Source organism: Moschus berezovskii, chromosome 14, assembly GCF_049115385.1.
Source record: "Moschus berezovskii isolate FMDL1 chromosome 14, NW_MosBer_1.0, whole genome shotgun sequence".
Taxonomy (NCBI): Eukaryota; Metazoa; Chordata; class Mammalia; order Artiodactyla; family Moschidae; genus Moschus; species Moschus berezovskii.
The window spans coordinates 75,600,975-75,625,528 of record NC_142473.1 but is presented as its reverse complement, the minus strand read 5'-3'; positions in this window follow the sequence as shown (position 1 = coordinate 75,625,528).

Here is a 24,554-nt window from a genome sequence, read left to right as displayed (position 1 = left end):
AGGTGAGGATTTCTATAATTTAGAAGATTCATCCCTTTATTTAAGAAATGGGGTTAAAGTTTGGAACTGAGGGGTAGGTAGTACGTATCTTTGTCACTGCCCACCTTGCAAAAATCAGAAAAGGTGGGGCGGAAGCCTTGGTAATAAATTATAAAACTATTACTATACAGCAATTGGCCTCTGGGATATGCAGACCAAATAATTTTTTTCCACACTTCCCTTCCCTTATTTTCATAAGAGTTTATATTTTTTAAATAAGATCACTCTCTGGAGAGCTTTTTTAATGAACTGTGTTATAAAAGTAGGATAGTGTCTCAAGTCTAAAACAAAAATTACTACACTTTAAAGAAGAAACAACCTAGATAAGTTTTATTTTATGACTGCTTCCTTATTAGTACCTGTGCATGGTTATTATTACTAATTTATGCAGAGGACTATATTTACTCTGTTTTTAAGGAGCTGATTTTGCAACTGTGTAGGGGCAAAAACATCTGAGTTGTACTGACAAGGGCAAGGCAAAAGCATGTGTGCCTCATGAATGTGTATTTGTGTGTTCATCTGTTTGTGGTCAAGAGTGGAAACTAAGTGGTATATGGCAGAGACAGAAGGAACTACTCAGAGATGCCTTGAATAAACTGTTGACTTTCAAGTACAGAAAAAAAAAAATTAACTGCTTATTATCATGTACTTCTCTGTGAAGAATTGTAACAACATCTCCTAGTGCTTAGGGTCAGGGATAAGAGGGTGCCCCTCTTAAAACTTCTTGGACTTCTGCCCATCTGCCCTGCTTCACCCTAATCATAGATGACTCCAGTGGGTTTTATGTAAAGTCAGTCTCAATAAATTATTTACATGTATTACATTTGCATTGCTGAAGTGATATCCCTCATATACAACAATATCTTAATCCTAGAAAAGGAAAAGACACCAAAATTAAAACAGTGGGAGGGCTCAGAGAAAGACCATGCATGGCCCCAAAAGCGAAAGTATTAGAGCCTCTCAGTCTGTGTCTATTTATTTAGTAAATAATGAAAACAGGGGAAGGGAAGCTACATTTCAAAACCAGCCTCCAAAGTCAGTCTACTTGCTTTCCAAGTCCCCAGAATAAACAGTGAAGATGTTCTCTCTGCGAAGAAGTCGGGTGGTCTGAAGAGACTTTGGTGACACAGAGGCTTCAGCAGAGTTCTTCTTCATCTTTGGGTTGCTAATTTCACTCTTCTTAAAATCAGAATAGTGATATCTACCTTATAGTTGTACTGAAAGCATAAAGAGAATAGCAGGTAAGATTTGGGCAATGTATGTGTCCCACATATGAATTAAGTAAACAATAGCTAACTTTTCTTAGCAAGTCATGATAAAAAATAATATGTGTATATATAAATATATGTAATTGAACGCTGCTTGTATGAATTCATCTAACTCTTAAACCAAATCTGGAAGTAGTGAATTTCATGCCCAATTCACAGATTAAAAAATTGAGACATATGGCCACCTCATGCGAAGAGTTGACTCACTGGAAAAGACTCTGATGCTGGGAGGGATTGGGGGCGGGAGGAGAAGGGGATGACAGAGAATGAGGTGGCTGGATGGCATTACCGACTCGATGGACATGAGTCTGAGTGAACTCTGGGAGTTGGTGATGGACAGGGAGGTCTGGCGTGCTGTGATTCATGGGGTCTCAAAGAGTCGGACACGACTGAGCGACTGAACTGAACTGAACTGAAGCGAACTCATAAATTCACTCTATTGTCTTCTCTGCTTTGAGTTAAATTTTGTCTTTCTTACACCCTAAACCAATGTAACAATTTATTTATTAAATATTTGCTACTGCTAAGTCACTTCAGTCATGTCCGACTCTGTGTGACCCCATAGACGGAAGCCCACCAGGCTTCCCTGTCCCTGGGATTCTCCAGGCAAGAACACTGGAGTGGGTTGCCATTTCCTTCTCCAGTGTGTTAAAGTGAAAAGTGAAAGTGAAGTCGCTCAGTCGTGTCGACCCTTAGCGACCCCATGACCCAGGCTCCTCCATCCATGGGATTTTCTAGGCAAGAGTACTGGAGTGGCTTGCCATTGCCTTCTCCGTTATTAAATATTTACTGAGCACTTAAAAAAAAAATTGAGACATATAGATGTTGAATATATTTTCCAGAGCTATAGAACCAGAAAGTAACTGAGTCAAAATTAAAACTGAGGCAGTCTGCCTGCAAAGAACATACTCACAGGCACTGTACTTTACTCAACAAAGCATGACTATCAATTGTGTTATGACTACTTACTTCTGTCTTCTTGTCTTACAAAGATATTGTTACAGCTGATCCTCTTCTTAATTTTACCTTTAAAATATCCCATAATTTGATACTTTCTATCAGGATTAGTATCCTCTAATGAAACTCCAATACTTTGGCCACCTCATGCGATGAGTTGACTCACTGGAGAAGAGTCTGATCTGGGAGGGATTGGGGGCAGGAGGAGACAGGGACGGCATAGAGTGAGATGGCTGGATGGCATCACTGACTCGATGGACATGAGTTTGAGTGAACTCCAGGAGTTGGTGATGGACAGGGAGGCCTGGCGTGCTGTGATTCATGGGGTCGCAAAGAGTCGGACATGACTGAGCAACTGAACTGAACTGGACTGAACTGATCCTTTAATGATTGTTTGTTAATAAGGGATTCTCTTCCAATGGAACTTGTTGCACACAGTTATGAATAGTATCCAAATTCTCCAGAGATTTAAGATACAAGCTCAAATATTTAAATGTCAACATATTAATGTTTCTATCACGCTAGGCTGCAAAATAGCTACATGTACAATTTATGTACATAATACAATCTGTGACCTACTTGCCTTCGAGCTTGTCTTGTTTTGTAATATCTATACTACCTATTTGCATCAGGAAATACTATTTTCTTTTTTCCTCTCCCCGTTTCCTCCTCCCTGTCGGATTGAACTAACACAGTAGGATGCATTTCATATCAGACAGCATGTGTTTCAGCACTGAATCCAGTTGTCTTGTCACTCGCAGTATGTCCAACATGGGATCTGTTACTCTCTGAGAAGAGATTTGGAAGACAAGCCCTCCTTCTTTTTTGTGGCTTTTTATTTGAGAGCTTAGCAGAAATAACATAAAACAATTCACTATCAAATTTTCCAGAAAAATCAATGCACAGCTTACGTTCCTGTCTCTACTCTCCAGATTTTATTATATATGACAATGGCCTTATCTCTATGAAGAACAGTACTGCATTATTTCCATTACTTTCTCTATGTTGCAGAGAGAAGCGTTCTCTATGCAGCTAATATTTCACCTCAGTGGAAGCATATTGGATACTAGGAACTTATCTGGGCTCATTCTGCACTGATTCATGCATTTCTTCATCCAAAATATTACACGTTTAAAAAGAATCTGGTAGCTCTATATGATCTGATATGAAAAGATGCTAAAAATACATTATCTAAAGAAAAAGCAAACTGCTAAACCATACATTTACCAGGATCTGATATTTTGATTTTCAAAAACAGAAAAATAAAATGATTTTATGTGTTTGTGTGGTTTGCAGAAAAACTCTGGAAAGATGCATTCCATAATGTTAACAGTAATCTACCTCTGCAGAATAAACTTACTCAAATATGAGGGCCATGAAGAATAGGATGAATCATTCTTTCTTACGTATATACTTTTGTATAGTTTAGCTTTGTTTAGTTTTTTTGGTAATGTTTAGTTTTGTATGGTATAGTATTATTATAGTAATTGGAAGCATATAATTCATTTCCTATCTGTTATTATAGGATACCATGTGTATGCAAAGACCAGTGGGACAGTTCTGAATTTAATGAAACAATAGCCTAACAGTTGGGATAAGTAAAAACAATCATTACAATACATAGAGACAGAAGTAATCAATTCCATAAGAGAAGTCCACATATATCTGAGACTAGGAGAAAATCATTGTGCATATTAAGGAGACAGAAACTGAAAAATGATGTCTGATTGGGAAAGAAAGGATTTTAGAGGGTTGAGATGCTTACCTGTCTTTTCTCCTTTTTGTTGGCAGTGAGGAGAATATGGTATGTGCTCAAAAATGAAGATTGTAGGAATGAAATAAGGAAGGGAGATATGAAGCCTAACAAAATAATCACCTGGTCATAGAAATTTGGAGCTGTACAGAATATAAAGATTATCTCATTTCTGATTTAATGCTCTTCAGAAGAGTGTTATGGTTCCATCATAGTGCCCCATTGCGAATAGGATCTTTAGTGTATGATTTTTTTTTCTTTTTCACTTAAAAGAATCACTTTATGACTTCTCTTTGGCATATCCACATTGCCAACTTCATTACTCTTGGGCTTTGGAGACATTATTTAATAAAATAAGGATTACTTGAACACACGCACTGCAATATGCTGACAGTAAAGCTGATAATTGAGACAGCTACTAAGTGACTCGCTGGCAGGGTACACTGAGCAAAGGAATGAGTCATGTCTCAGGCAGGACAGAGCTAGACTGTGTGAGATTTCATCATGCTGCTCAGGATGGAATGTAATTTAAAACTCATGAATTGTTTATTTCTGAATTTTTTTATTTAATATTTTTGGACCACGGTTGAACTTGGTAACTGAAACCACAAAAGCAGAACCGGTGGGCGGTGGAGGGTAGTGTATACCCACTGTTCCTCCCTGCTTTGAAGATGTTAAATTTCTGGATGCCACAGCTGATTCATTTTAACAGCAAACATTGTCTTGAAAGGATTCCTAAAATAATTTATGTTCAGCCTCATACCTGTGCCTGGTAATTGTTTAATGAGTTTTTAAATTGGGGTCATAGGAACTCCAATGTGTACAATGCATTAAGGGGTAAGATTGTGTTCAACTACTTATGACTTTTTATGGGTTGGTAAGGTCCGTCTAGTCAAGGCTATGGTCTTTCCCGTGGTCATGTATGGATGTGAGAGTTGGACAGTGAAGAAAGCTGATCGCCGAAGAATTGATGCTTTTGAACTGTGGTGTTGGAGAAGACTCTTGAGAGTCCCTTGGACTGCAAAGAGATCCAACCAGTCCATTCTAAAAGAGATCAATCCTGGGTGTTCATTGGAAGGACTGATGCTAGAGCTGAAACTGCAATACTTTGGCCACCTCATGCGACGAGTTGACTCACTGGAAAAGACTCTAAAGCTAGGAAAGGTTGGGGGCTGGAGGAGAAGGGGACGACAGAGAATGAGATGGCCGGATGGCATCACCGACTCTGTGGACATGAGTTTGAGTGAACTCCGGGAATTGGTGATGGACATGGAAGCCTGGCGTGCTGTGATTCATGGGGTCGCGGAGAGTCGGACGTGACTGAGCGACTGAACTGAAGTGAACTAAACTGATAGTCGACTTAGGGGCTTCCCCAGTGGCTCAGTGGTAAAGAATCTGCCTGCAGCACAGGAGCCACAGGAGACGTGGGTTTGATCTCTGGATCAGGAAGCTCTCCTAGAGAAGGGAATAGCATCCCACCCTAGTATTCTTGCCTGAAGAATCCCATGGACAGAGGAGCCTGGCTGACTGCAGTCCATAGGGTTGCAAAGAGTCAGACATGAGTGAAACGATTTAACACACACACATAGTCAACTTGAAGGTTGTGTGTGTGTTCAAGCTCAGTTGCTCAGTCACATCTGACTCTTTTCAACCCTTTGGACTGTAGCCCACCAGGCTTCTCTGTCCATGGGACTTTCCAGGCCAGAATACTGAGTGGGTTCCCATTTCCTACTCCAGGCGATCTGGCTTCCTTCCTTGCCCAGTTAGTAAAGAATCTGCCTGCAATGGAGGAGACCCAGGTTCGATTTCTGGGTGGGGAAGATCCCCCGGAGAAGGAAATAGCAATCCACTCCAGTATTCTTGCCTGGGAAATCCCATGGACAGAGGAGCCTGGTGGGCTACAGTACATGAGGTCACATGACTTAGCGACTAAACCGCCACTCCAGGTGATCTTCATGACCCAGGGATCAAACCTACATCTCTTTTGTTTTAATTCCTGTGGTAAATAAATTGGCATCAATTAGGGGAAAAAAATAGGTGTTTCACTGACTTATTTGGTTGAGTATGGCCAGTGGAAGAGAGAGAGAGCCAAGGTGAATGACACTGAAGAGAACGTGCCTTGTGTAAGGCAGAGTGAGGGTTGGAATCCAGTGTAACTTGCCTGTAGTCATTGAGGATAGGCTGAGATGAATCGGAGAAAATGCAGCAACTCAGACTGTAAAATGTGCCATCTCTTTGTATTGACAAGCATTAGTCAAAAGTCAAGTGTTGTTAAATGTTTATATATGGTTCATGATTACTAGGAACACGATGACTTTTGCTGCAAAGCTATCCATAAAGATCTCTTCTGCAGTATAATTTCAGGGGAAAAAAATGATTGAACAACTGAATCAAACCTATCAAGTGTGTGCAGAACCATCCAAGGATTGACAACCCTCTGCTTTAGAGGTCTCCCACTACAATGTTAAGCTTTCCAGAGGTACAGAGGAAGGACAGCCATATCAAGAACTCATGTCACTCACCTAGTAGAGATGTTTTGGGAGACAGAGTTTCTAAGTTGTCCAGAGTAATTTGTTAATAGAATTGGCAAACATCCAGCTATTTCAGCCCATGGTTTTCCTAATGCCAAAGGCAATTTCTTTGCCTCCTTTCCAGTGAAGCTGGGAAAATAACAGATCTGTGTTTTGCAAGTCTTGTAGATTTAGAAGTGTCTGTATTGAAAGTGAACTCCCTCACAGGGGAAGTCAATAAAATTATTCTTAAAAAATAAAAATCTCACAGTTGATAGATGAGGATAAACTATCTTCTCCTCAAATTAAATGGTCCAAATGTATTACTGAGGCATCTGTGAATACCGATTTTTTTTTTTAATTGCAACTGTTAGTGATACAGGCTTAAACTCTTCCCCAGTTGGTAATATGATATTCCCTTTGTTTACTGATGGAATTATCCTCTGACAATCTGTTGGTTTTGAGAATGATTCTTTATGACTCATCCAAGGGAAACTAATATTTGTGTAGTAGTTAATAGGTGCTAGACATAAGGGTTTATGTTTAGTACTTAAGGCAACCTTAAAGTAATATTTCAGATAAAAAAACTGAAGCTTAATAAAGTATGTATTTTGCCTGGTAAAATATGTCAGGACCTGAAGTAAAATCAGGTCACTCTTTTCTCTAGAAGTGGCGATGAGGAAGGAGGGCTTCATGCTTCGGGGGCTTGTGCCCAATTTCTGTAGACGTGACACAGTAGGTCAGTTTTTCATGGGTTTTGATTATATGAATCAAGGTTGTTTTTTGTTGGGAGGGAAAGGTTTTCCTCATAAGAATGAAGAAACCAATTATTTAGTTAATTAATTTTAATTCAATTCAATTAATATTCACCAATAGATAGTATATTAAAAAGCAGAGACATTACTTTGCCAACAAAGGTCCGTCTAGTCAAGGCTATGGTCTTTCCCGTGGTCATGTATGGATGTGAGAGTTGGACTGTGAAGAAAGCTGATCGCCGAAGAATTGATGCTTTTGAACTGTGGTGTTGGAGAAGACTCTTGAGAGTCCCTTATACCGCAAGGAGATCCAACCAGTCCATTCTAAGGGAGATCGATCCTGGGTGTTCATTGGAAGGACCAATGCTAAAGCTGAAACTGCAATACTTTGGCCACCTCATGCGACGAGTTGACTCACTGGAAAAGACTCTGATGCTGGGAAAGGTTGGTGGCGGGAGGAGAAGGGGACGACAGAGAGTGAGATGGCTGGATGGTATCACCGACTCTGTGGACATGAGTTTGAGTGAACTCAGGGAGTTGGTGATGGATAGGGAGGCCTGACGTGCTGTGATTCATGGGGTCGCGGAGAGTCGGACACGACTGAGCGACTGAACTGAACTGAACTGAACTGAATATGTAAATATTCTAAAGAGTTCTCCATGTGGGGGGATCGATAGTTTTTCAAACAATTGCCTTCATCATTTTTTATATCCCCACCCCCAGTTGAAGCCCATTTCAAATGATGTAATAGACCCTATCTGTCTGTGTAACGTCTCTGATGTCTCATTTAAAAACTGAATAAAACCTCTCGGCATCAACAAAGCTTTGTTTCATTGATCCCTAATTTTTAAACCTCCTAGTAATACATGGGGACCCAACTGTAGCTGCTAACAAGTGAGTTCTTAGAACTGCGTTTTCTTTGGCAGAAAGAAGGGGATATTTGTGGCTGTGGAATGGAGGGTCATGGAATCTCCTGGTTAAGAACATGGGTTTTGGAGTCAGGCAACCGAGAATCGTAACCCAGTACCGTCGCTTGTGTGACAGTGAGTCACTGCCTTAAACTCTTCCAATGTCAATTTGCTCCTCTAAACTCAGGGACAGAAAATCACCTGCCGGTAGAGATTCTGTGAGAACAGAACATTCCAGGTGTGCCCTGCACCTAAAAGAACAGTGAGCACTTTGTCACTGAGAACTTTCTACTCACAAGGAGTGAACTAAGACTTCATAAGTTTCATCTCATAGGGAATGACTCCGTAAGGTAGAGGTAATATTGTTGGCATTTTATATTTAAGAAAACTGAAGGTCACAGAACTTTACATAAAATATGTCTATAGTCACACATTTAGGTCAGAGTATGAATGTAGGTTCATGTCTACTTTTAACACCTGTGTTCCTATTCCTTTTATACCTGCAATCCTACTATCACTATGAGGTAAGCTAAGTGTGTCATTTCCTATATAGGAAATTAGCCATAGTGTCTCTGGGGCATTAAATGACTTGTTTATAGTCACATGGTTGGGAAATGGTGGGGCCACTTTTGAGACCTAGGTCTATGTGAATCTATCTTGCCTTTATTACTGGCATCTCCTTCTCCTTTACCTCCTTGACTTCTCCGTCTGAATATGCTGTGTCCTTCAGGACTCTTTCTGCAAGGTAGGCCCCACACTGTCTGTGCCCAGCTTTAATATCTTGGTGACTGCACGTTACCTGCAGCGTAAAGTCAAGCATCTTTGTAGCACTTGCCGAGCTCTCCGTGGTAGGAGTCCTGCCTCCCACTCTAGCCTCACCTCTTAGCACACTGCCTGTTGATGCCCTTGAGTCCATCCTACAGCCTAATGCACGGCTTGGTCCTCTGCCACACTCGCCATGTTGTTTTAGGTGTTTTTTTCTGTGTTTGGTTCATGCCTGAATGCACTTACCCATCTTGTCTACCCTGTGACTTCCTATTCATCTTTTGAAACCCTTTTTGAAGTCCTGGACCACAAGTTAAATTGGCCACTCCATGGTGGCAACCATCAAAGCGTCCCACTTGGCCTGCTGATGGAAAGAACTGATTGACAGCCCTACTGGCTGCCCTCTCTATCCACCAGCTCTTTTCCTGCTAGGTTGCGGTTGCACTGGTGCTCCCAGCCAATGCTGCTCCCAGGCAATGACTGCTACTGGTTTAGACCCATTCTTGCAACATACAGGACACTGCTAATAGGAAATTGAAGCTCTAGGACTGCCCATTGGCCTTAGCTGAAACTTTCTTAACAACATGCTGTAATTCCAGAACCTTCTATCCAAACTTCTGTCCTTCTATTCTCCTTTACACATGTCAGACTTCTGCTCTAGTTTGAAAGCTCTCTTGATCAACCCCCCATTATCATTCACAGCCTTTGCCAGTAAATGTCCTGTATGTTTCTTTTCATCTCTGTGTCTGCTTCTTGATGGATCCGAATAAATATAGCCATGCAGTTGCCTTTCTCTATTCCTGTACACCTACCATCACAAATAAAATATTGCATTTATTATTTCACTTTTCTCTCTCTTAATTCAATTAGATCAGTAAAATTAGGGAAAACATTGCATTAATTCTTTTCATTTTTAGTGCTTAGCATACTGCTTGATACTTAGTGAGTATTTAATGAACATTTGAATAAATGAATGCTAAAATGATGTTACCTAACATGAGTTTATTTAGGTCAAAACAAGCAAAACTGTGTGTTTACTTCTCAGCTAACACTGTCAGTTAAAGTGAAGCTACCTGGGAGTAAGTTTACGGTCGAAATGCTAGGCTTGTGTTTCAGAGTATTGCCATTTAGCTTCTATAAGCCCAAAATACTTTCTTAAGTTCAAACTTTATGCTTATGAACTTAATGTAACTAAACTTGAAATCTTTAAATCTCACTGAATATCTCTCATCACTAAATGAAGCAGCCTTGATTAATCACTCCAAGCATTTAAAAATGTTCTGTCAGTTAACCTATATTTAACATAAGCATGTGTAAAATCTATATGAGGCTATTCATTAGTGGGAAAGCATATTCTTAGACAGCTATGAATTCAAATAGGAATTCTTGATATTTCAAGTGAGGAAAATATAGAGCATTACTATTCATAACCATCCATTACTGGGGAATACATTACAAACCTGTTCTGATCCATACACCATCATAACTTATTTCTTTGCTATGGATATATTTATGGTAAAAAGAAAAATATTAAATGTTTTATTTATCATTAATTTTTGATCTTCACGTAAAATTTCACTGGTTTGACCAGTAACTAAAATTTTATGTCATTGCTTGACTTCAGACAATTTTTCACTTTGTTTCACTCCATTTTCCTTCCTTGGTATCTCTCTTAGGCTTTTTCATGAATAACTTCCAACATATGTTTTGCCTCGTTCTTGTACTAAGGATAATGATAATAACAAACGTCATTTACTATGAGAGTCTATTATGTGTACCAAAAGGTATGTCTTAAATGCTATCATACCCATTTCTAAATGAGATAGTAAGAATCAGAAAAGTAAAACAACTTGGAGGTGATTGTACAACTAGTAGCTGGATCTTCAGTGACTTGAACCCAAATCTGCGTAATTTTTGGATGATCCAATTTCAGTTCAGTTGTCTAGGGTTTTGACTCTAAACTTTGAAAGTGAATGTGGAAATCACTCAGTTGTGTCTGACTCTTTGTGACCCCAAGGACTATCCAGTCCATGGAATTCTCCAGGCCAGAAAACTGGAGTAGGTAGCTTTTCCCTTCTCCAGGGGATATTCCCAACCCAGGGATCGAACACAGGTCTCCCACATTGCAGGTGGATTCTTTCCCAGATCAGCCACCAGGGAAGCCCAAGAATACTAGAGTGAGTAGTCTATCCGTCTTCCAGTGGATCTTCCCTACACAGGAATCAAACTGGGGTCTCCTGCATCACAGGCAGATTCTTTACCAACTAAGCTATCAAGGAAGCCCTATAAACTTTGAACAGTAGTCTATTAAGTAGAAAACTTACAATTTTCTTCTAAGAGATTTGCAGTTTATTCTAGAGGCAATAGTCATTTGGCATCTAACACGTAGGAAAATAATGTAATTGGATATATGCTTTAAAAACATGTCAGAAGGAGACAGTATAAAAAATGTACAGGATAGTCTATGAAACTAGAAAAGGGGAGACTTGGAAGCTAGTTACTGGAATGTCTAAGTGAGAAATGGTTAAGATCTGATTTAAGAGTCTTAGCAAGGATATAGACAGAAGAAATAGAAGATTAGAGAAACATTTTAAAACCAGTGGCTCAGCAATGTATGAACCATGGGATTTTGTCAAATTGCTTAGCTACCCTGCATCTACTTTCTCTTCTATAAAATAGAGATAATCATATCTATTTTAAAGTGTTACCAAGAGCTTCAAGTAATAGTCTATTATCACAAGCTTATATGTTACATACTGTAAATCTAGGCTCTTTCATGGGAATTTTATTTATACTAGGGATTCACTTCTCACAACAACTCCAGTAACTAAGTATCATCATTACCAGTTTTACAAATGGGGAAACTGAGGTACAGTGAGGTGAAGTTAGAAAAAAAAGTGATGGTCCTGTGTGGTAATATGAGATTAAAATAATAGCTTGCATTATGTCTCATACATAGTAGGTGCTTTTTAAATGACTGTAACTAGCCACCTTGATTAATGCCCATGAGAACCAAATCTGACTTATTTTTGTACCAAGGTAATTTGGAATGTGACATGGGCAGAATTGCTGATTTAGATCCTCAAGGACGCAGCAGAGGTGCTATCCTTGGTGCTGAAGATCTGGTGGCAAACTTCCTATTATTCATGATATTTTCCTTCTATTGAAACAGATATTCTGATGGCAACATGGTTGAGTAAAGAGAGTATAGTTGGAAAATTATTTATAAATTATTTTCTGTGAATTTTTTTTCTTATAAACATTTGCTGAGAAAGCTTCCATAAGAACAAGACTGTAAACTTTCTTCACTTTACTGAATTTCCAGTGAAGACTAAGGGACCAAATTTGTTTTAGATACTTCCTTAAGTATTTTCCCCTTTCATAGAGTTAACTGTAAGCTTTGGACTGTTACAAGCCCCAAAGTTAGTTACAACTGTTGCATCCCCAGCTCTTAAAATAGTACCTAAAACAGTCAGCAACAGTTAATTACTGTGTGTTGAATGAATGGATGAGTGAGTGAATAAATAAAAACTTTAAAAAAAAAATTTAAAGCTATCTACTCTTTACACACAGTAAGTTGATCTCTAAGGAAAAAAATGAATATTTAAGATTAATTACTAGGACACGACTGAGTGACTTCACTTTCACTTTTCACTTTCACACATTGGAGAAGGAAATGGCAACCCACTCCAGTGTTCCTGCCTGGAGAATCCCAGGGACGGGAGAGCCTGGTGGGCTGCCATCTATGGGGTCGCACAGAGTCGGACACGACTGAAGTGACTTAGCAGCAGCAGTAGCAGTGGATGCTAGGATTTATGTTTGTGTAAAAAGATATACAATTTGAATATGATTCTTAAGAGTCATTTATGAAAAACACTGAGGAGATAATTTTTGTGAATACCAAAATCACAGCATCTCTGAATTTCAGAAGTGTCATTATGCCATCTATTTTTAAATTAAACCTCACTTTCAAAATTCAGATCACAAATAATTTTGAAAAAACATTAATGTTGCAAATGAATGTGTCACTTAGTCTTACATCATGCTCAACAAAACATGAGAAAATTGTTCTGTGTTCTTCTATTTCATTCATCCTGGTATGTGGACATATACAGTATGTATATAATTTTAGAAAATATGCTATTTTGAAATTTCTTTCTTTCATGTGATATTATATCATGAGCATGCTTATATAACATGATGCAATTATAAGATTATCATTTTTATGTCTGGATGATATTTTCTCTACTTGCTCCAATTCTATTGTCATCCAGTCACCTTCAGCAGAGTTGTGGAATTTTGTCAGTTCCCGATTGGGTCTAAAAGTATATATTCGTAAGATAGAATCATTATATTGTAGCATTTTCAAGTTGGAGAAGAGCTTGAAAGCCATGGAATTAGATAACTCCCTCCATTTAAAGATAAAAACAGAAACTGAGAGGTCTGTGAGAGGCAGAAGAGCCTGATGAGATATTGTGAATAGTGGATGGCTTCATCATGAGGTGAATGTATCGCCAGGTGAACGTCCTGCGGCTGTGTTGTTAGCATGTAAATCTGAGACCATCACTTACAACCTTTGCACCTCAGTTTTCTGTTATATTTGGGGGAATGTCGTGTATCTGAGCTTCCCCAGTGGCTCAGTGGTAAAAAATCTGCCTGCAATGCAGGAGTTGCAGGGAGATGCGTATTCAATCTGAGTCAGAAAGATTTCCTGGGGAAGGGCATGGGAACACAATCCAGTATTCTTGCCTGGAGAATCCCATGGATGGAGGAGTCTGTGGGGTACTATCCATGGAGTCACAAAGAATCAGACATGACTGAAGCGACTTAGCATGTGTGCACATTTTTACCTATCTAAGATGCCCTACCTGGCACAAACTAATCAAATCAATGGTATTTCCAAACTAATCTGTACAACATAGGATCAAAATAAATCATGTAATGTGCTAACCAAAATACCGAACACATTGTGTATGCGCAACCTGGTGTGCCTACTGCTGAGATTTTTATCACAGTGATAATGATTTGAATCAAGTCTCTACTTGATGTGGAATAACCATATTCTAAAATTATTTTTTAGTTTGTTGTCAAGTGAATTATCTATAAGATTTCTGCACCCTTCTCTTAGAACTTATTTCTGTGACAATTCAGAATCATTGTAGTGCTCTCAACCAATGAAGAAAGGTCAGAGGGAGATTACGCTTTTTTTTTTTTTCCTGACGAATAGCTATTTATCAGAAGGAAACGAACTTTCAGCACTGGGAGAGGACCCGGGCCTGCTCATTCATCTTCACTGCCTTCTGCTAATGCACGATTGCTACTGATAGAACATTCTCAAGTGATTCTTTTTAAGTGACTCTAGCAGTGACACTTCCAATTAGATTGATATTTGTCATAACTATTTTATTGGCTCTTGGTAATCACAGAGTGAATTACTGCTATTACTCTCCAACATTACAATGAATCGGTTCACAGAAGCAATTACAAAAAAGGGTGAATTACTGGAGAGACAGAGTAACTAGTCCGTTTCAAGTAACTAGATAAATAACCAGATCCTAAAGGGTGCTGTCATAATATTGTTATCAGTTACTCTGTTTCTTAACTCATTATTGGGCTTACAGATACTAGACGTTTTCAGTTAGGTATAAACGTGACTGACTGGTTTTTGGGAACTCTGCTGAATTGGCTGCAAAAGATATATTTCAAGAATGGAAACATGAACACTATAGTTAAAAATACAGCATTATATACTTGAAAGTCGCCAAGAGAATAAATTTTTAAGGTTCTCATAATAAGAAAAGCAGCCGCAATGTGAAGTGACGGATGTTAGTTAAATTCATTGTGATAATCATATATATTGTGGCAATATGTACATATATCAAATCATGATGTTGTACACTTTAAATGTATATAATGTTTTATGTCAATTATATGTCAATGAAACTGGAAAAAAAGAATTATTTATTTTGAATTAGAAATAGTTTTGTGTCACAGATGTGCCTAGTTAACATTTCAGTTTCACCAGTCACTAGATGTGTGTCCTTGGGCAAATTATTTAATCTCTCTATGCCTGCTTTTCCCATTTTTACATGGAGTTATTTACAGCTGCAACCTTGCAGCATTATTTGAAAATTAAATAAAATAATATAGGCAATCCCTTAGGGTAGTATGCTGTGTATGCTGCTGCTGCTGCTAAGTCACTTCAGTCATGTCCAACTCTGTGTGACCCCATAGACGGAAGCCCACCAGGCTCCCCCATCCCTGGGATTCTCCAGGCAAAGTGGTCAAAACTGCTAGATATTACATATACCCGATATATTTTTCTGACTCTATGACTAATGAGGAAAATAGAAATTGCTTATTTTTAGGTGTTAATAGTAGTTATTGTGGTAGAAAATGGCCAACTTTACAATCAAAAGTTCCAATTTTTGTACTGAGTTCAGCACAATTTGGCTTTATGAACTAAGTCATATCTCCGAAAACCACTGAAACTGAGTGTGTAAAGTGTATTGTAACACAATACACAATTGTGTCAGGATTGAGGTAAGCCTCAACTGGGTTAGATATTCAAGTCGTCACATCTTGTTTCATACCTTTTGATACTCAAATAATATTTGTACTGACTTTCCCATTTTATTTACTCAGCTCCCTTGGGGAAGTGACTGAGAAGATATTAGTATCCTGTTTTTATAGCTAAGGATCTGAGACTCAGTTTGAATGAGCTTACATTACCAAAACGTGGTAGAACAGGAACTGGAGCCTAGTTTCTTTCATGTCAGAAAAATAAACATGTTCAATAAAGTAGATTTAAACCCCTACCGTGTGCCAGCCATAATTCTAGGCACTAGAAATACAGCAGTGCCCAAATCGATGAAAATATTCTCCTTTTATGGAGTATCCTTCCTTAATGGGATGAGAGGAATGATTTTTAGAAATTCTATCTGAAAGATGTAGTATCCTAGGTGGAATAAGTGCTTTGGAGAAAATTAAGGACAAAATAATGATAGAAGTGTCAGGAATAGGGTATCTTTTAAATAGGGTAGTCTGGGAAGCCTTCACTCAGAAAAGGACTAAATTCAAGTAAATACTCAGTGGAGGTTTGGAATAGATTCGCCTGGATCTGCAGAAGATATTTCAGGGAGAAGTAACAGAAGAAGCAAAGTCTAGAGGGTGAAACATACTGGGATATTTGAGCAACAGCTGGGAGGTCATTGTGGTGGGAGCAGACTTAAGAGGAACAGAAGTGTGATAGAAAACAAATGTGGTTACCAAAGGGGAAAGGGTGGGGAAGGATAAATTAGGAATGTGGGATTAACAGAGGAACAGTTTTATATATGAAATAGATAAACAACAAGGGCCAACTGTATAGCACAGGGAACTGTATTCAATATATTATAGTAACTTATAATGGAAAAGAATTTGACAAGGAATATATATATATATACACACACACGCTGAATCACTTTCCTGTATACCTGGGAAGGTGGGAGAATGTTAGTCGCTCAGTCATGTCTAACTCTTTGTGACCCTATGAACTGTAGCGCACCAGTCCCCTTGTCCATGGAATTCTCCAGGCAAGAATACTGGACTAGTTTGCCATTCCCTTCTCCAGGGGATCTTCCTGACTCAGGGATAGAAATCAGGTCTCCTGTATTGCTGGCAGATTCGTTACTGATTAAGTCATCAGAGAAGCTGTATACCTGAATCAGTGTAAGTCAACTATACTTCAATTTAAAAAAAAAGAAAAAGGAAGTGATATCTGAGAGCTAGCATGCTAACATGTATAGTGAAGTTGCTTAGTCATGTCTGACTCTTTGTGACTCCATGGACTTCAGCCTGCCAGGCTCCTCTGTCCATGGGATTTTCCATGCAAGAATACTGGAGTGGTTTGCCATTTCCTTCTCCAGGGGATCTTCCTGACCTAGAAATCAAACCTGGGTCTCCCACACTGTAGGCAAACTCTTTACCATCTGAGCCACCAGGGAAAACCTAACTTGTATGGGTTCATTAGTTAGTTTTTTTTTTTTTTTTTAAGAGATTTGGTCTTTTATTAGAATGAGATGGAAGCTACTGGAAACTTGAGCAAACAAAAGCAATAATCTGATTTATCTTTTGATATAATCAATCCGGCTGCTATTTGGATAATAGGCAAAAGGAAGGGAGAGAGTATAGTAGGTCTCCATTGCAGTGAAACTTAAAGAACTTACAGTGGCTTGGACCACTATGTTAAAAATAGAGATGGAGAAATGAGTCATACTTTAGATACATTTTTGAGACATTTTTGAAGTTAGCACTAATGGGATCTTTTTAATATACTTGATATGGAATATAGGAGAAAGAGCAGAGTCAGTTTTTTTGGGTTGAGAAAATGGTAGGATGTAATTACCCTTCTATGAGGAGAAACTGTAGGGAGAGTAAATTGGTAGCAAAAGGAAGCTCAGTAATGCTAATCTGAAGTTGCCTGTGTGTGTTTGTGTCCAACTCTTTGGGATCCCATGTACTGTTGAGCACCAGGTTCCTCTGTCCATGGAATTCTCCAGAAGCATACTGGAATGGGTTGTCATTGCCTTCTCCAGGAGATCTTCCTGACCTAGGGATCAAACTCAGGTCTCCTGCATTGCAGGCAGATTCTTTACCATCCAAGATACCAGGGAAGCTATTAGAACTCAAACTGGGTCTATCAAATAGTTGCTTGTAAGCACCACGCTCAGTTAGAGGTTGGCACTGAAATATAAATTTGACAACCCCAGATGTAAGGATGATATTTAAAATTATAAGCCTGGATTAGATCTAGAAGGGAGTTAGTCTAATAGAAAACAGGAGAAGTTCAAGATATGAACCATGGTGCATTGTATTGTTTTTAAGTAAAGATTCCTAAAATTGTTTAAAAAAATAAAAAATAAAAAGTTGAAAAAAAATAAAAAGTAAAAACTTCCATCTGTAAGATAAATGAGTACCAGAGATATAATATTCAACATGTTAAATGTAATTATGAATAACACTGCTGTATGTTATGTGTGAAGTCTTTGGGCAGAGTATGTTCTGGAAGTTCTCATCACAAGAAAAAAAATTATTTTTCTATTTCTTTAATTTTGTACCTATGTGAAATGGTGACTGGACTTGTGATAATCATTTCATGATGTATGTGGATCAAATGATTATGCTGTACACCTTGAACTTGTATAGTACTGTATGTTAATTATGTCTCAATAAAACTGAAGGGGGAAAAAAAAAAAAGAACTGCCAGGAAGGATCTGGTCAGGAAGGACAAAGAAAAAAAAAAAAAGATATGAGCCATGGTGCATTGTATTGTTACAAATCTGGGGAAATGAGAAAACTTCAGAGGAGATCAAGAAAGTATAATCCTTTGAAGAAGGAAAACTGGAGAGAATGATGTTTTGGAGGCCAAATTTTTAGAAAAGTGTTTTAATTGACAAGAGGTATCAAATTGGTATAGAATAAGGACAAAGCTGAAACTCCAATACTTTGGCCACCTCATGCAACGAGTTGACTCACTGGAAAAGAGTCTGATGCTACGAGGGATTGGGGATGGGAGGAGAAGGGGACGACAGAGAATGAGATGGCTGGATGGCATCACCGACTCGATGGACATGAGTTTGAGTGAACTCTGGGAGTTGGTGATGGACAGGGAGGCCTGGCTTGCTGTGATTCATGGGGGTCACAAAGAGTCGGACACGACTGAGTGACTGAACTGAACTGAACTGAACTGAAGGACTTAACTGGGCTTCCCAGATGGTGCTAGTGGTAAAGAACCTGCCTGCCAATGCAGGAGATGTTTGAGACAAGAGTTGTGAGTTTGATCCCTGGGTCGGGAAGATCCCCTGGAAGAGGTCATGCAACCCACTCCAATATTCTTGCCTGGAGAATCCCATGAACAGAGGAGCCTGGTGGGCTACAGTCTATAGGTTCACAAAGAGTCAGACATGACTGAAGTGACTTAGCACACTTGTGAAACCTTAACTACAAGCCTTACTAATGTCTGATTTATACCAAGATAGACTAAGGAAAAATCATCCCTTATATTTCAATGTCCATTGTGTGCACAGGGATGATGGTGATTATAGACGAAAAGAAAAAAAAGCAACAGCCAAAACATTCACAGATAAAGCATTGTCTCTATCTTTAAAACTCTAAGGCAAAGAGATAGAGCTAGGGACATTCATTGTAAGTCTCCTAATGAATGATAATCAATAGTCTGTGGGACTCTAGATAAATGAGGTAGAAGTTTATGTTGGTAGGCAGCTTCAGAGGGTACAAAGGTCATATTTGAACTGGGTATTAAAGAGTGACTAAGTTTGTTGGGTAGGCAGTGGAAATGGGAAAAAGAATAATGACATTTCGGGCAGATAAGATAAAGTGAGAAATGCCACAGAGGTATGAAAAAGCAGAGTAAGTTCAGGGATGAGGCATAAACTCATTTGAGTGAAAGAGATTGTGAAGAGTAAAATGTGGGTTAAACAGCAGTAGATAACTTTTTTTTTTTGCCTTTATGGAAAACCTTGCTGAACAAGTCCAGCAGAAAGTAAAATGTGATAAAGTGAGATATTTATCCAGAACCAAATATTATAATTACTATCATTTTTTAAAAAGCCCTTTATATTCTGGGAAAAGCCTCAAGCACAACATATTGTATAATGAATGTACCCCTGGAAAAATATAAATTGTTCCCTGTAGTTTACTCCATTAGGTAGATTTTAATTTCAAATAATTTTGCTTGGGCTATTTTCTAACTTCCTTAAATGTAATGTATTTTCATTTTATCTCTTTCCTAGAAATGATTCTCTGTATTGTGAGGCTACAAGATCACCCAGGGAGAGTGGGGCCAAATAGGCTGAAACATCTGACAAACTGAATGTATGTGAGTACAATATTAACATCTTTAAAAAAGAAAGGAGGCGGGGAGAGAAAGTGTCTTGTATATGGTCTAAAGTGCTTTTGAGTATATAGGCTGTTAGTGAATTAATATGGCTAGTTGCTGGATCCTTGGCTTAGACAAGCTTTCTTTGGTGAGTGTGGGTTTTGTGTGTGTACCTGTGAAAAGGGCTTAGTTTCTCCTTGAAGGATATTCATTCCATTTTTTGCCAGGCATTACTGTCTCTCATAACTGTTCTGCTTCTAGTAAAATTTTGAAAGCCTGCTTTCTGACAACAGCTGCATATATTCCTACTTCTGCTCCCTGAAGGTTATATAACCCACTTTTTTTTCTTTTAAGATTTCTTTTTTTTAATGTGGACAATTTTAAATATATTTATTGAGTTTATTACAGTGCTGTTTCTATTGTATGTTTTGGTTTTCTGGCCACGAGGCATGTGGGATCTTACCTCCTCGAGTAGAGACACAGCCTGCACCTGCTCCATTGGAAGGCAAAGTCTCAATCACTAGGTCACCAGGGCGGTCCCTCTAACCCATTCTTCATCCTCCTTTTATCTTCCTCTGTCAATCTGGCCCCTCAGACACCACATGTAGTTTTATGCATCTTCCTGTATCTAAAGTCAACTAATTGGCTAGTTCTCTCCAAACCTCTTGTTCTTTATCAACTTGATCTCCACCACATTTACCTTGCCAGTTGTCAAGGTAGTGTTTATTTGTGTAGTTATTAGATTGTTGTATGTATCTTTCACAAAATCAAACGCTCCATGAAGACAAGGATCATGCTCATTTGCTATGTATCATAGATGGTCCACATTTTCAGACTGTCTGATCCTGCATGGTTCTGAGTGGAATTTGGCCACCTTAATGTTCCAGACCTTTTACGGGTTTTCAAAATCTCTGTTATTTTTGGGCTTAGATATCCCCCAGATTGTCTCAGTTTCAGATAAAACAGCCTCTTGCTTTTTAGAAAAGATGAAGCTATCTGATATGAACATCACTGAATTTTTCCTCTTTAGACCTTAAAATACCTCTCTTATTATCTATATTTTTATAGTCTATTGTTTACCAGAATAGCTTTGTATATATATATTACATTTTAATCCTAACAGTTTCCATTTTTTATGAACTTTGTTAAATCAGCTATTCCTTTCTGTTTTTTATTTCTCAATTTTTCTTATTTCTTCCACACAGGCAAAAAAAAAATCATGCTTTTATGCCCCATATCTTGGAAAAAATTCAACAACCAAAATCAAAACCAAACAACCCTCATTCATCTCACTACCATCTTATTTTTACCCTCACTTAGCCCTCTTTACCCTTTGAAGTCTCTCTAGAGCAGTCAGTGTTCTTTGCCAATTCATGGTAATTTCAACAAAAGAAGGGGCTATTTTTATTTTTGTAGTACAGCGTGTTTCCAGCACCTAGCACAATGTCTAAAATGGTAGGGGCTCAATAATTAAATTAGCTAATTTTAGTTACCCTTTCACTTCCCACTCTCTACCTGAGTGTTAAAATTTTGCTTCAAGCACTGCTTAAATTACTGTTACCAAGATAACTAACCAAAATAGCTCCCTTCTGTATTATTCAATTCATGACCACATTTCAAATACTCCTCTCATATCCTATATCTTTATCTATCTCAATTACCGTTAACCGTTCACATGCCTCGTCATTTAATCAGAGCCTCAACTTCTAGAGCTCAGGACAGTTAACCTGGCCTTTCCTGAGGCCTCACAATTCTTAAAGTATTTACTAGTTCTTAATTACTAGTGAGTTGAATTAATAACTTTGAATATTGAAAGGTCATCTAGTATTGCTCTGACCACATTATATTACCTTTGATGAAGTAGTTCAATCAATCCTATAATAAAAATGTGAAGACATGATGGGATAGCCTTTTATTAACCATTTCAAATCATTAATGTAATAATTTTAAAAAACCCTGTGCTGAATGAATCATGATATATGTGCTTTGTATTTATGATCCTTCAATTTCAGTAATTAGAACTATCTGTTGTATGTTATCTGCACATGTGTATACATAGTTATAATGGAATTCTTTGATATGTACCTATTTCCATATAAGGGACTAGCAAATTTCATTAGTTCTAAGATGTACATTTTTTCAACATTTTCTAACACTAAAACACATTTTAAGTATAAAATAGTATGAATTTCAGCATTTTTTTCTTTTATGTGCTATGTGAAATAGCCCATGATATCTTAATATTTTAATTTCTGAAATCAGATTATCGAACACTGGTGATATTGTATGTGTATGAATGACAGTCATTTCTTTCTGTATTTATTTTTTAATGGAAGGAGAGTTGTTTTACGGTTTTTGCTGTACAACAGTGTGAATCAGCCACAACTGTATATATACACACATACACCCCCTTCCTCTGGAGCCTCCCTCCCGCCCGTCTCTGTAGTCCCAGGGCTCTGGGCTGGGTTCCCTGTGTCATATAGCAGCTTGGTATTAGCTGTCTATTTTGCATGGTGTATATATATCAATGCTACTTTCTCAAGCTACCTCTCCTTCCCTTGCTGTGTCCACAAATCCATTTTCTCTGAATCTCTGTTCCTGCCCTGCAAATAGGTTCATCAGTGCCACTTTTCTAGATTCCATATATATGCATTAATATACGATATTTGTTTTTCTCTTTCTGACGTCATTCTTTGTAACAAGCTCTAGGTTCATCCACCTCCGTGCAAATAATACACATTTGTTCCTTTTTAGTAAACATGTACCACAACTTCTTTATGCATTCATCTGTCAGTGGATGTCTAGGTTGCTTCTATGTCCTGGCTGTTATAAAGAACACTACAGTGAACACTGGGGTACTTGTGTCCTTTTGAATTACGGTTTTGTCACGGTTATATGACCAGTGGCGGGATTGTTGGGTCATATGGTAGTTTTATTCCTAGTTTTTTAAGAAATCTTCATACTATTCTCCATAGTGTCTTTGACAACGGATTCCGAAAGAAAGATTATACCTTCTCACTTACATGCTATCTGGAAGTCCTTTATGGTTTAAACTAGGAAAATTCTACTAAAAAAAAAATGCCATAAAATTTAGTGAAATAAAAAGAAACTGGTTAATTTAATTGCTTGAGTTACAGTGTTTTTAAGAAAACAATTGTTCTACAATTGCTTTTTAAACTTTTAAATAATATTTGAAGTCAAGTGTACTTTGAATCAGTTTATAAAGAGAAAAATGTTTACATTGATTCCTTAGGAAAATGTGTTCAAAGTGAATGAAGAGTTTTTCCTCCCTATGAGATAACATCATCTGTTTAAACATAATTATACAGTGGCCTGATACATATACTTGTCCTCCCAATAATTCAGCAGAAGTCAAGTTCTGTGTGGAACACTAAAGTGAACAATAATATGTCCAAAAAAGAAGCCTCTGAGTACTTCCCACTTTCAGACAAGAACATAATTTGCTTATAATAATAGAAATTGCATTTTAATCAATATGCCCTTTGCTATTAATCCATTTTTGACTGCCTGAAGAGATTTTAATAACATGTTAGGAAAATCATCCATCTAATGAGTCATTTCAAAGAGAAAAGGGCTGAAATGCTTTCGTTTTTAATTCAGCATGTTCAAAATTGACATGTATACTTTGCATTCTTGCTACTCTTGGAAGAATCTAGCATGTCCCTGTGTACTCAAGAGATCTTTCTTGGCAACTTAAAAAATCATTTATGGTTATTACTGGTGACACAAATTGATCAGCCATCATAAGATACATGTTTTCTTACTTTGGTAGGGTCTAGATGTTTGGTGATATATTCTCATGGTCAGGGCCTGTTGCTATACAACTACAAGCTACGTTTTATTTTTACCAAAATTTTCTTATTTTTTAAATAATTTTATTTATTTTATTTATAAAATAACAATGCATGCTCTTTTAAAAAATATCAGAGAGTACACAGAGCATCCTTAAGATCATGAACACTCATGCTATTCCCTTGCTAAAGGTAACCTTCATTATCATGGATGCACAGATGCAAGGAAATACAATTTCTATGCACGTATTACAATTGTGTATTTATTATAAATATATTTAGAGGTTATCTGTATAATTTTGTTTTATAGTTTGTGTGGTATTTCTTTGCAAACATCTATCTTGATTTATCTAGCTAATTAGTTCAGTTCAGTCGCTCAGTCGTGTCCAACTCTTTGTGACCCCATGAACCACAGCACACCAGGCCTCCCTGTACATTACTAACTCCCAGAGTCCACCCAAACCCATGTCCAATGAGTCAGTGATGCCATCCAAGCATCTCATCCTCTGTCGTCCCCTTCTCCCCGGCCCTCAATCTTTCCCAGCACCAGGGGCTTTTCAAATGAGTCAGCTCTTCACATTAGGTAGCCAAAGTATTGGAGTTTCAGCTTCAAAATCAGTCCTTTCAATGAACACCCAGGACTGATCTCCTTTAGGATTGACTGGTTGGATCTCCTTGCTGTCCTAGGGACTCTCAAGAGTCTTTTCCAATACCACAGTTCAAAATCATCAATTCTTCGGCGATCAGCTTTCTTCACAGTCCAACTCTCACATCCATACATGACCACGGGAAAAGCATAGCCTTGACTAGACAGACCTTTGTTGGCAAAGCAATGTCTCTGCTTTTTAATATACTATCTAGGTTGGTCATAACTTTCCTTCCAAGGAGTAAGCGTCTTTTAATTTCAT